This window comes from Littorina saxatilis, linkage group LG17 (genome assembly GCF_037325665.1).
Source record: "Littorina saxatilis isolate snail1 linkage group LG17, US_GU_Lsax_2.0, whole genome shotgun sequence".
Taxonomy (NCBI): Eukaryota; Metazoa; Mollusca; class Gastropoda; order Littorinimorpha; family Littorinidae; genus Littorina; species Littorina saxatilis.
The window spans coordinates 46,427,026-46,440,237 of NC_090261.1; the positions used below are offsets into that span (position 1 = coordinate 46,427,026).

Consider the following 13,212-nt stretch of genomic DNA (forward strand, 5'->3'; position numbering starts at 1 on the left):
TGCACTAGTAGCAACAATGGTGTTCACCAGAAGCCCTTTCACCAGCAAAATGGATGCTATAGGTGCAGTGGGAGGAGGTGTGTGCTGTGCGGGGGGCACTTGCAGGAGACGAGGACATTCCACAGTGTTGTTAATAGAGGTACACACAATATCAGAACTTTCATGTCCTGTGACACAACCAACTTGGTTTACCTAATTGACTGTGGCAAATGCAAAAAATGTCAGTATGTCGGCGAAACTGGACAGACACTTAAAAAACGTTTCTATGGCCACAGGCACAACATCAAACACTACAAAGATCATGCAGGACACACGGACAGTACATCAAAATATACACGAGAAGATACAATGGTCGCTAAACATTTTAATCTCCCTGGACATACACTAGCAGACATGCAATGCACAGCCATAGAAAAAATCCATGCAGAAGACATTGCTTTGAGAAAAAGAAGAGAAAGGTTCTGGAGACATCAGCTGCAGACCAATTTCCCTGACGGACTTAATGTGTTTGACTAATTGACTGTTGCTACCCTCTGTATTTGTTATTACGAGGCTGTTCGCGGATATAATGTTTGGATATTTTTCTATAATTATCCCTTTGTTGTTCGCAGCAGAGTACACAACGTCTTTTGACGCTATCAACAAGATAAACAGTGTCCTATGGCTATAAACTTATCAGCCTTGTAACATGTTAGCTCCCTGGATCGCATTCAACACCTGGAAGTATGTGTGTGTGTGCGTGTGGGAGTGAGTGTGCTCAAGTGTATGTGCTTGCAAACATATGACGTTTTACCTTTACTGCTTACTTTAGAGAGAGAGAGAGAGAGAGAGAGAGAGAGAGAGAGAGAGAGAGAGAGAGAGAGAGAGAGAGAGAGAGAGAGAGAGAACAATAGCAAATTTGCACGTGTTTTATCTATTTTTAGAATGACGTCATTTGTATTCTTACGTAATTTCCTTTCTGTTTTTACGTCATCGTTTGTTTTGATTCCATTACATGATTACTGAAGAAGGAGTTTTCACTCCGAAATATTTATTTCATTTTGGTGTTTGGGTGTTATTTTTTATTCTTACATTTTATATCTTTGACAAAGTTCATCGGATGTGATTGAAACTTTGTAGGATTATTCTTTACATCAAAGTATTTACATCTGTAGCCTTTTACGAACGTTATCAGAAAAACAAGGGAGATAACTAGCCTTTTCTGTTCGGCAACACACAACTTAACGTTGGGCTTTTCTCGGAAACTATAAAAGTGACCGGGCTCAAATTTTATGTGAACGTGACTCATTGTGTTGTGAATAGCAATTTCTTCCTGTCCATCTGATGCCTCATATAATATTCAGAACTGCGAAAGTGACTCGATCGAGCGTTTGCTCTTCTTGTTATGAAAGAGTGTTCGCAATGTTTTGATAAAATTGTTTTGAATAGCATCGAGAATAAGAAGAGAAACCAGAACAACATGATTATGATTCGCCATATGGCAAAAAAAGCCATTGTCCATTTTTCTGGTGTTGGAACATGTATGCACACACTACTTACAAATTAATACAATGCATCTTCAGTGTCATTCTCTCAAACAACGCACATAGCCCTTCGGAGGCGACACCTGAGAGTGAGAGCTAGAACTATAAGCTGTTGTCTCCAATGTGGCTTTTTAGCTTTTCATGTGTACATTTCAAAACAGTCCTTGGATTGTTGCGCACGGCAGTGTCTGAAGCCACATTCCAACTGAACTTCGAGAAGTGTGACGGAAGAAATAAAGGTCTAAATTAGAGAAACAACACTTTTAGACCAGCTTTATAATTGGCTCCTACTTTTTTTCAAGAAGAGTTTTCCTGGTTTGCCTGAAAACCGATATCCGACGATTTGAGAGCCAGCGTACAGGAAGAAATGAAGGTTTGAACGAGAGAAAAGGAACTTTCATCTAGTGTTATTGATGGCTCCGAACTTTTTTCCCGAAATTTCATACCCTGCATTCACTTATGATGTGGCTGAAGTGTTTTGTCTGAGGACTTGAAAAGCAGTGTGCCGGAAGAAATAAGATCTGAACAAGAGAAAGGGAACTTTTAAGTGGGTTTGGTTATTGATGGCTCCGAACTTTTATCAGCCTTGGTTTTCATACCTTACACGAACCCATGATATGCCTGAAGCCCGAATCCAAACAGTTCGATTGATGTTATTGCACTTCTCAAGCAGGAAGTGTATACATTTAGCTCTTATATTGTTTCTTTATAGTTGTCTTCAATTGTCTTCTTCGTGTACAGTTTCTCGGTGTTTGTTCGTGGGCTGCAACTCCCATGTGCATTTTTTTTTTAAATTTTGCTTTTTGTATATTTGTTGTTGTTGTTGTTGTTGTTGTTGTTGTTGTAAGAAAATGTTTTGACGCGTATTGCCGTTTCCCCCGCCTTTTAGGCAGTCATCCTCTGTTGTCTGGGGAAAGCAGACGTTCTTGGCCCAACAGGCACTCATGCAAATCACATTGCTTTGAGTCTTAGTGCCTGTGGTATTCCAAAGGTCCAGTGCAAATGATGACCTTGCGTGACCAGTACAGTCAATTAGAGATAAAGCTACGTGGGAAAGTCCTCTTATCTCGGATCTTACCTGTATATAATTGAGACGTGTGACAGGTTTAAGCCCACTCCGATAATGAGGTGTCTTGACATGCATGAGAATGTTTGTCCTGAATACTTTCTGTTTGACGTGTGGGCGTCGGTGGTCGTGAAAACTGCTTTGTAAAGCGATTTTTGTTGTGATATGTTTGGCATCTCTCTCTCTCTCTCTCTCTCTCTCTCTCTCTCTCTCTCTCTCTCTCTCTCTCTCTCTCTCTCTCTCTCTCTCTCTCTCTCTCTCTCTCTCTCTCTCTCTCTCTCTCTCTCTCTCTGTGTCAGTGTGTGTGTGTGTGTATGTGTGTGTGTGTGTGTGTGTGTGTGTATGTGTGTGTATGTGTGTGTGTGTGTGTGTGTGTGTGTGTGTGTGAATAGAATAATGAAACGTAGTGTTTATAAGACACGCGGATGTAAAGAAAGAAATGAAATGAGATCATTGTGTGTGTGTGTGTGTGTGTGTGTGTGTGCGCGTGCGTGCGTGCGTGCGGGGTTTTAAAAAGTCATCAAAGTAACTTGTCTATTTTGGTGTCGGTCTATTTTACATGTATCACTGCCATCGGTCACCGCCCCCTACTTACCATTCGTTGAGGAGGGTATTGGCGTGCAACAGCTGGTCACAGCTTGATTTTAAGATGCATGCACGAGACAAAGTTAGTCAGCAAGTTCACAGAGAGAGAGGGGGAGAGCGCGCGCGCTTACCCTCCACCACCATCCACGCCAGTGACATAGATTCACATTGGTAAATCGGCCGAGTAGTCGCTGTTTTTCCCCATCCATTAGAATTCTCAAAATAGCTCCTCGTTGATTCTTAGAATCAATTTACTCAATTTGCATGGTTTATTTCTGTAATTGTTAGCGAAACCATATTCAGGCAGCAGCGTTCTTTCATTAAACTGCAGATTTGTCTTCGAGATACATAATTGAAAGGACCCAAAATAGAACGGTCCATGTTCACTTTTGCGGGTTTGGTGTTGGGTGGAAAAATCCAATCGGAAATGGAACAGTTATTATGGTTCTTTTTCCATTGCGATTCCGAATAGCTGAAGAAAACAGCAATACGCAGCCACCAGTTTCTTGAAAGCTCTCTCTCTCTCTCTCTCTCTCTCTCTCTCTCTCTTCCGGGAAGCTGCTACAACGGGGAGTAAAGGCCTTTGAGACAGTTTGGAATTGTGGTATGGGTCAGCATCTAAACATGTTTATGTTGATGTAAGAACCTACCTTATGCTTTAGTTTTGAATTATGTTTGGGATCAGGGTCTTGAAAAGCTTTTAGTTATGTCAGTAGCGTGTGTATGTGTGTGTGTGTGAGCCCTATAAAGGCGTCCACTGAAAGTCAGGGTGTGTCTGAGTTCTGGCACAGTAACATAATGACTCGATCGGGAAGCAGAAACCTAAAACACATTGCGGAGACTGCAGAGTTTCTGATAACACTCGCAATACAATGCACTGCTTTGTCAGACTTTCTTTTTCCACCGTGTTTGTGTAATGTCGTCTGGGTGGTTGGCAATGTTGTACGAAATGCCACAAGTGCTTGAAAAGAAATGAGAACATAAGCTTGAATTAGGGTAGGAGAGAGAGATTGCGTGCGAGTTAGTGTGTGTGTACGCGGAATATTTCTGTTCAAATTTGGCATTGCAGCCTTCGCACTTTTGAGAAAAAAAATCCCGTTTTTCCAAATTCAACCTTTGAGAAAGAAATTGTGCGCAGTTTGCTGTGAAAGGGAACTAACTCGTGTGTTTAGGTCCTGTACTGTAGTAAGTGTACCCGCGAGACACACTACTCTCCCCTGCATCAGATTCCATTCTCTCTCTCTCTCTCTCTCTCTCTCTCTCTCTCTCTCTCTCTCTCTCTCTCTCTCTCTCTCTCTCTCTTTTTGTTATAGTGTGTGTGTGTGTGTGTGTGTGTGTGTGTGTGTGTGTGTGTGTGTGTGTGTGTGCGAATGAATCATCAGCCCTCTTTTACGAAGTGTGAGCTTTTATTTAAAAATGAAATTGATACAAATTCTTGTCAAACATACTTTGACTATTGGATTGCATTTACATTTTTAGCTTCACAGATTAAAAATGGTTGAATTTAAAGTTTGCTTTAAATCAAAATTGCAATTACAGCAGAAAAGTGGTTCAGTTGCATTCTTAATTTTGTGCTGGATTCAAAAATAGATATGTTATGTTTGAATTGATATTGTGCTCAAAAACAACAACAAAATCCGTTGCATGCAAATTTGTTTCCCTGTGTACATAATTCAGAGACAGCGCTGTCTCGGTCGACGGGTTTCGGTCAGCCAGGACTTTATTGATGTTTAGACCGACAGATGGACTTAATGTTTTGATATCCCTTTACCAGACTTGTGTTAATTTTGTCTGAGAGTTCGCTCTGTTTTAGAAAGTCGGAAGGAAGGCCTTGACGCAATCCCTTAATGCTACCCAAGTAATTGCCTTTAATTTCATGGTTCCCACTTTGAGATTGTTTGGGGGTGACTCATTGGACCATTCTAATTTAGCACCGAAATGAGTCAGTCTCTAATTAATCACCAACCCTCACTCAGGACTGGTGTTTGGGAAACTGATTGGAGGCATAGACATGTCACTCCAAAAGGATTATTAAAGGAGGATTACCTTTTATTTGAGATACCTTTTCACAGCGCGGGTCAGGGGGAAGAATTTACCCGATGCTCCCCAGCATGTCGTAAGAGGTGACTAACGGATTCTGTTTCTCTTTTTACCCTTTTTAAGTGTTTCTTGTATAGAATATAGTCAATTTTTGTAAAGATTTTGGTCAAGCAGTGTGTAAGAAATGTTAAGTCCTTTGTACTGGAAACTTGCATTCTCCCAGTAAGGTAATACATTGTACTACGTTGCAAGCCCCTGGAGCAAATTTTTGATTAGTGCTTTTGTGAACAAGAAACAATTGACAAGTGGCTCTATCCCCTCTCCCCCCTTTCCCCGTCGCGATATAACCTTCGTGGTTGAAAACGACGTTAAACACCAAATAAAGAAAGAAAGAAAGAATTCTTTATCCAAATTTACCAACGAATCTGATTTGTAGCATAGGCCTGTAACTGCAGGAATTATAATTATTTATCTGGTATCTAATCACAGGCGCCAGTTATTTTTTATGATAGTGTGCGCGCTCAGTCTTTCGTCTTAATGCTTTGCCACAAGAGATAAATTGATTGTTTGTATACAGGGCAGTGCAATTGTCTCATTTTATGTGACATTTCAAGCAAATTGTGCAACAGACTGCGACAGCGGATTTCACATTTCATGAAACGATTGCGCACCCACGTGACAAGATGTTTAGGATCTGCAATGGACAAATACTTTGTGACTTGTCTGGCATGGCATGGTCTGGTCTACATTACTATGCCTTTCAATATTGACTGAGGTTACTGAAATGTTTGGCACCCTGTCAGAAAGGACAAAAATACGAATATTTTGACATGTTCAGTGTGTCTGTATTGAAGTGCACGCATTGATACTGTTATGTTAAAATGATTGCCCTTAGGGTCCCTTTATGTTCCTTGTTCATTATTCAGGGATTTTTTATATACCAATATATTTGCTGTCAGTTTTATTGTGTGCACACAGAGGTTAGAAACGAACGCTTTGTGATAGTTATGCTGGTGTATTTGAAAAAACTTCAGAGTGTGCATTTGAGCGAATGGTCTACACACACAAAAGTAAAGAAGAAAGGGAAGTGTATAAAGGAGAAATGTTCTTGTCCATGCCTCTGCTTCTTTTTAAAATTTGTGTCACAGAGGTGGTGAGGCGTGAGCATTGTGGGGATCTGTAAGGTAAGGTACAGTCTTTATGAGAGACAAATCTCTTTATGAGAGACAAATCTCTTTATGAGAGACAAATCTCTTTATGAGAGACAAATCTTCTTTATGAGAGACAAATCTGTCTCTGGGGAAAAAAAACTATGGACTGTGTGTGTGTGTGTGGATGTGTGTGTGTGACACAATTTAGGATTTTGCTGACCAAAGCTTTTCAAGATTGCAGTTTTAAAGGCACATCCCTTCCTGCGTGACTTTTCTACTAACCATCTGAGATCAAGCCAGCTTTTACATTAGATAAGACCATCAAGCCACTTGGACACATTCCAAGAATCAACACACTGACTGCTTTCCCCTGCACAGTGGGATTTTGTTGTTATCAGATCGTTTAGCAGATGGACACAAGTGTCAGCAAAGTAATTGATTCATCCAACTTGAACACTAATTTAATTCCAACAAAACCAAAAGTTCATTCTATTCAGAAAGCATACAGGTTGTTAATGTTTGGTTAGAGGGATTTTCCAAGATAATGAGCTGAACTGGGAAGGATTGTGCCTGGCTTTAGTCGTGGTCGTAAGCAAAGGGATGATCTTGGATACTGTGGATCAAACCTTCTTCATTAGACAAAGAGCAACACAGCGTGCCGACTGACACCCGCGAACCCAGACACCTGATACCTACCTACCTGGCACAGACTGCAGTGACATCAGTTAGTCACGCTATCCTCATTGAATTGACTGACGTGCAAGTGAGAAATGTAGTTTGGGTGAGCTTTTGTTAAAGGTGCATTCCATTCCTTCTTGTGTCAGCGACCCTGTTCGCCGGCCCAGATCTGTTCAGGTGTATACATGGGATAAGAGGAACCTTCCATTTGCACACATGCCAACAATCAAATGCTTGGCCTTTTGGTTGCATGCTTCCTGTGCACAGTGAGCATGTTTGTTGATTTTTTTTTCTGTCTGTCTGTCTGTGTGTTGGTAGGTCACAGAATTTGATCGATGATTTTGGTCTTCGTTCAGAATCGGATATTGTTATCACATATTTGCGCCCACATGCATACACACACAGAAACAAACTCACACACACACACACACACACACACACACACACACACACACACACACACACACACACACACACAAACAAACACGACCACAACATCCTGGAGCCAAAGGCAAGAAAGCACAAAAACAAAGTCATGCCAAGAAAAACAAGTCGCGTAAGGCGAAAATACAATATTTAGTCAAGTAGCTGTCGAACTCACAGAATGAAACTGAACGCAATGCCATTTTTCAGCAAGACCGTATACTCGTAGCATCGTCAGTCCACCGCTCATGGCAAAGGCAGTGAAATTGACAAGAAGAGCGGGGTAGTAGTTGCGCTAAGAAGGATAGCACGCTTTTCTGTACCTCTCTTTGTTTTAACTTTCTGAGCGTGTTTTTAATCCAAACATATCATATCTATATGTTTTTGGAATCAGGAACCGACAAGGAATAAGATGAAAGTGTTTTTAAATTGATTTGGACAATTTAATTTTGATAATAGTTTTTATATATTTAATTTTCAGAGCTTGTTTTTAATCCGAATATAACATATTTATATGTTTTTGGAATCAGCAAATGATGGAGAATAAGATAAACGTAAATTTGGATCGTTTTATAAATTTTTATTTTTTTTTTACAATTTTCAGATTTTTAATGACCAAAGTCATTAATTAATTTTTAAGCCACCAAGCTGAAATGCAATACCGAAGTCCGGGCTTCGTCGAAGATTACTTGACCAAAATTTGAACCAATTTGGTTGAAAAATGAGGGCGTGACAGTGCCGCCTCAACTTTCACGAAAAGCCGGATATGACGTCATCAAAGACATTTATCAAAAAAATGAAAAAAACGTTCGGGGATTTCATACCCAGGAACTCTCATGTCAAATTTCATAAAGATCGGTCCAGTAGTTTAGTCTGAATCGCTCTACACACACACACAGACACACACACACACACACACACACACACGCACACACACACACACGCACACACACACGCACATACACCACGACCCTCGTTTCGATTCCCCCTCGATGTTAAAATATTTAGTCAAAACTTGACTAAATATAACAAGTCGCGTAAGGCGAAAATACAATATTTAGTCAAGTAGCTGCCATTTTTCAGCAAGACCGTATACTCGTAGCATCGTCAGTCCACCGCTCATGGCGAAGGCAGTGAAATTGACAAGAAGAGCGGGGTAGTAGTTGCGCTAAGAAGGATAGCACGCTTTTCTGTACCTCTTTTTGTTTTAACTTTCTGAGCGTGTTTTTAATCCAAACATATCATATCTATATGTTTTTGGAATCAGGAACCGACAAGGAATAAGATGAAAGTGTTTTTAAATTGATTTGGACAATTTAATTTTGATAATAATTTTTATATATTTAATTTTCAGAGCTTGTTTTTAATCCGAATATAATATATTTATATGTTTTTGGAATCAGCAAATGATGGAGAATAAGATGAACGTAAATTTGGATCGTTTTATAAATTTGTATTTTTTTTTACAATTTTCCGATTTTTAATGACCAAAGTCATTAATTAATTTTTAAGCCACCAAGCTGAAATGCAATACCGAAGTCCGGGCTTCGTCGAAGATTACTTGACCAAAATTTCAACCAATTTGGTTGAAAAATGAGGGCGTGACAGTGCCGCCTCAACTTTCACGAAAAGCCGGATATGACGTCATCAAAGACATTTATAAAAAAAAAATGAAAAAAACGTTCGGGGATATCAATCCCAGGAACTCTCATGTAAAATTTCATAAAGATCGGTCCAGTAGTTTAGTCTGAATCGCTCTACACACACAGACAGACACACACACACACACACACACACACACACACACACACACACACACACATACACCACGACCCTCGTCTCGATTCCCCCCTCTACGTTAAAATATTTAGTCAAAACTTGACTAAATATAAAAATTGACGCAGTAATGTCGAGTTATACACGGTACCTGGGGCGGAACTCAAAACCATGTATTGGAAAACATTTCGTGCGCGTTGTCTGTCACGACCTCACTTATGGAAAAGCTTTTAATACTCTGTCTCGCGTGTCAATAAGGGTAGGCTTAAGATGGGTTGATAAATGAGCCCTGAGCACAATAAACTGTCTACCGTGTCAGGATCCGGAATAACATTGTACAGCGAAATCGCTCGAAAGAGGCTCTCTATATCGTCGATAGAATACACTGGAACCCCAATTTTAGTTTCCCGATGGAAGGCTCCACTCGCGCCCCCCGTCCACACCACCTTCTTAAGACCTGAATTTTTTTCATATTTTCTGTTGATATTCTCTGTAAGTTTACCTCCATTTTTTAAGACTCCGTCTTTTTTAAGATAAGTTTTTCCTCAGATTTGTGGAGGTCTCGGTAGGGGTGGGGGGGGGTGGGGGGGGGGGGGGGGTGGGGGGGGGGGGGGGTGGGGGGGTTCTACTGTAATCTTGTCATTTTCGCACCGAGATGAGTGGTGGTGATGATATTGTCTGTTGTAAACAGTTTTGTTCGTCATTGAAAACAGCACATTCCTTCCCGCGTACAGGATCATGTTCACCGCCAACATATCTGTCAAGGCTTAAACGTGGAATAAGAACATCTTTCAACTTGAACACATACCAAAAATCAACAGCCTCAGTGATAGAGTGTGCTTTTTTTTTTTTTTGCTGAATGAATTTCGTATTTTGACACGCATGTCTGTATCGCGCAATATGTGTGTGTGTGTGTGTGTGTCTGTCTGTGTCTCTGTCTGTGTGTGTTTATGCTTGCCGACGTGTGCGTGGGATGGGGGGGTGTTGGGAGGAAGAGCTCACAACACCTTGTATCACAGTACCCATAAGTTTGATATTCTTCTCATGAAAAGGTACCCAAAAAGCAGTATTCTTATACTGAAGAAGCACTCCTTTATGGTTTTAGGTTTGCAAGGGGAGGCTTTGGGGCTTAGAGAGATTAGGTGCTCCAGTTTTGTCCCGATCACTGTTCCACTTTTTCTGGAAATCAATAGTAGACGAAGGGAAGGTGGGTGTGCAGTGAAGAGTTTACTCATTCAAACAAATCAACGCTTCATTTTTATATTTAGTCAAGTTTTGACTAAATATTTTAACATCGAGGGGGAATCGAAACGAGGGTCGTGGTGTATGTGCGTGCGTGTGTGCGTGCGTGCGTGTGTGTGTGTGTGTGTGTGTGTAGAGCGATTCAGACTAAACTACTGGACCGATCTTTATGAAATTTGACATAAGAGTTCCTGGGTATGAAATCCCCGAACGTTTTTTTCATTTTTTTGATAAATGTATTTGATGACGTCATATCCGGCTTTTCGTGAAAGTTGAGGCGGCACTGTCACGCCCTCATTTTTCAACCAAATTGGTTCAAATTTTGGTCAAGTAATCTTCGACGAAGCCCGGGGTTCGGTATTGCATTTCAGCTTGGTGGCTTAAAAATTAATTAATGACTTTGGTCATTAAAAATCGAAAAATTGTAAAAAAAAATAAAAATTTATAAAACAATCCAAATTTACGTTTATCTTATTCTCCATCATTTGCTGATTCCAAAAACATATAAATATGTTATATTCGGATTAAAAACAAGCTCTGAAAATTAAATATATAAAAATTATTATCAAAATTAAATTTTCGAAATCAATTTAAAAACACTTTCATCTTATTCCTTGTCGGTTCCTGATTCCAAAAACATATAGATATGATATGTTTGGATTAAAAACACGCTCAGAAAGTTAAAACAAAGAGAGGTACAGAAAAGCGTGCTATCCTTCTTAGCGCAACTACTACCCCGCTTTTCTTGTCAATTTCACTGCCTTTGCCATGAGCGGTGGCCTGACGATGCTACGAGTAAAATGGCATTGCGTTCAGTTTCATTCTGTGAGTTCGACAGCTACTTGACTAAATATTGTATTTTCGCCTTACGCGACTTGTTACATTTAGTCAAGTTTTGACAAAATGTTTTAACGAAGAGGGGGGAATCGAGACGAGGGTCGTGGTGTATGTGTGTGTGTGTGTGTGTGTGTGTGTGTGTGTGTGTGTGTGTGTGTGTGTGTGTGTGTGTAGAGCGATTCAGAGTAAACTACTGGACTGATCTTTATGACATTTTTCATGAGAGTTCCTGGGTATGATATCCCCAGAGATTTTTTTTCTTTTTTTCGATAAATGACTTTGATGACGTCATTTCCGGCATTTTGTAAAAGTTGAGGCGGCACTGTCACACCCTTATTTTTCAATTAAATTGATTGAAATTTTGGCAAAGCAATCTTCGACGAAGGCCGGACTTTGGTATTGCATTTCAGCTTGGAGGCTTAAAAATTAGTTAATGACTTTGGTCATTAAAAATCTGAAAATTGTAATTAACATTATTTTTTTATAAAACGATCCAAAATTACGTTTGTCGTATTCTTCATCATTTTCTGATTCCAAAAACATATAGATATGTTATATTCCGATTAAAAACAAGCTCTGAAAATTTAAAATATAAAAATTATGATTAAAATCAAATTTTCGAAATCGATTTAAAAACAATTTCATCTTATTCCTTGTCCGTTCCTGATTTCAAAAACATATAGATATGATATGTTTGGATTAAAAACACGTTCAGAGAGTTAAAAAGAATAGAGATATAGAAAAGCGTGCTATCCTCCTCAGCGCAACCGCTACCGCGCTTTTCTGGATGGTTAATTTCACTGCCTTTGCCACGAGCGGTGGACCGACGATGCTACGAGTGCACTGTCTTGCGGAAAAAATGCAATGCGTTCAATTTCATTCTGTGAGTTCGACTGAGCTTGACTAAATGACAAATGTTGTATTTTCGCCTTACGCGACTTGTTTACGCTTTGCGTAGATAAAGTTATGTTAACATGCAGACTAGGGTCACGAGAGATCGAGAGAGAGAGAGAGAGAGAGAGAGAGAGGGTGTGTGTGTGTGTGTGGGGGGGGGGATACTTGAAGGCGGGAGACTCTTCCGTTTCATTTTGATCGGTGCCAAGTTAACTGCCGTTTGTACATAATTGTGGATTACCGAAGGATAGGGGAGGGTGGGATTAGTTGGGAGGAAAATAAAAAGTAGTCTGGAAAACTTGGCACTAAAATGCAGATCAAGACTGAACTAGCAGCATTGCAGTGAAAGCTGGTCCCGCTCAGTCCTAGTACATAGAACAGTATATTTACAGAGGAATCACTGAGAAGACTTACTGGACAGGGGTGGGTTGGGGTGTGGATGGGGGACGTAACTTCAACAAAAGTCGCTCTTCAAAGCGATCGGGAGATCAAGGAGGAAGAAAGTGCAAACAGTCCAAGAAAAACAGTGAATAGAACATTTCGATTGGTTGCAGGTAGGAAGAAGAGGTGTTGAAGGGGGATTGGAAAGGAAGGGAGGAAGGTTGGGAGTGGGGTTCAGAGGAGTCAAGGTTTACCTGATCAGTATTACATGTACCTGTATCTGGCATGGGAATTGTCCGCCAAAAGGCAAATTTCCGCCGATTTTTTTTTTCCGCCGAAAAAGCAAAAGTGTCCGCCGAAAAAATAAATGCGGGAGGCAAAAATGGTTCTAAAAACTGAATTTAATGGCAAACTTGGAGCTTAGATGACACCAAATTGCATCATTTGGGTTCTTTGGAGAAAAAAATTCCGGGGGGGGGGGGGGGCATGCCCCCGAACTCCCCTAGCAGGGCTAGACGCTTCGCGCTGACGACTTTGCCATTACTTACAAATTGTCAGCCTTTTTTACTTTTTTTCAATTCCCATGCCTGCTGTATAGAGTTGAAGGTCTGGCTGG

General features: G+C 40.4%; 1 protein-coding gene across 2 annotated transcripts in view; it reads left to right on the top strand.

Annotated features, from left to right (window-relative positions):
- LOC138953448 (echinoderm microtubule-associated protein-like 2) overlaps positions 1-13,212 on the top strand; it is a 116,472-nt gene that overhangs the window by 30,578 nt on the left and 72,682 nt on the right. The gene's annotated exons all lie outside the window — the stretch shown is intronic.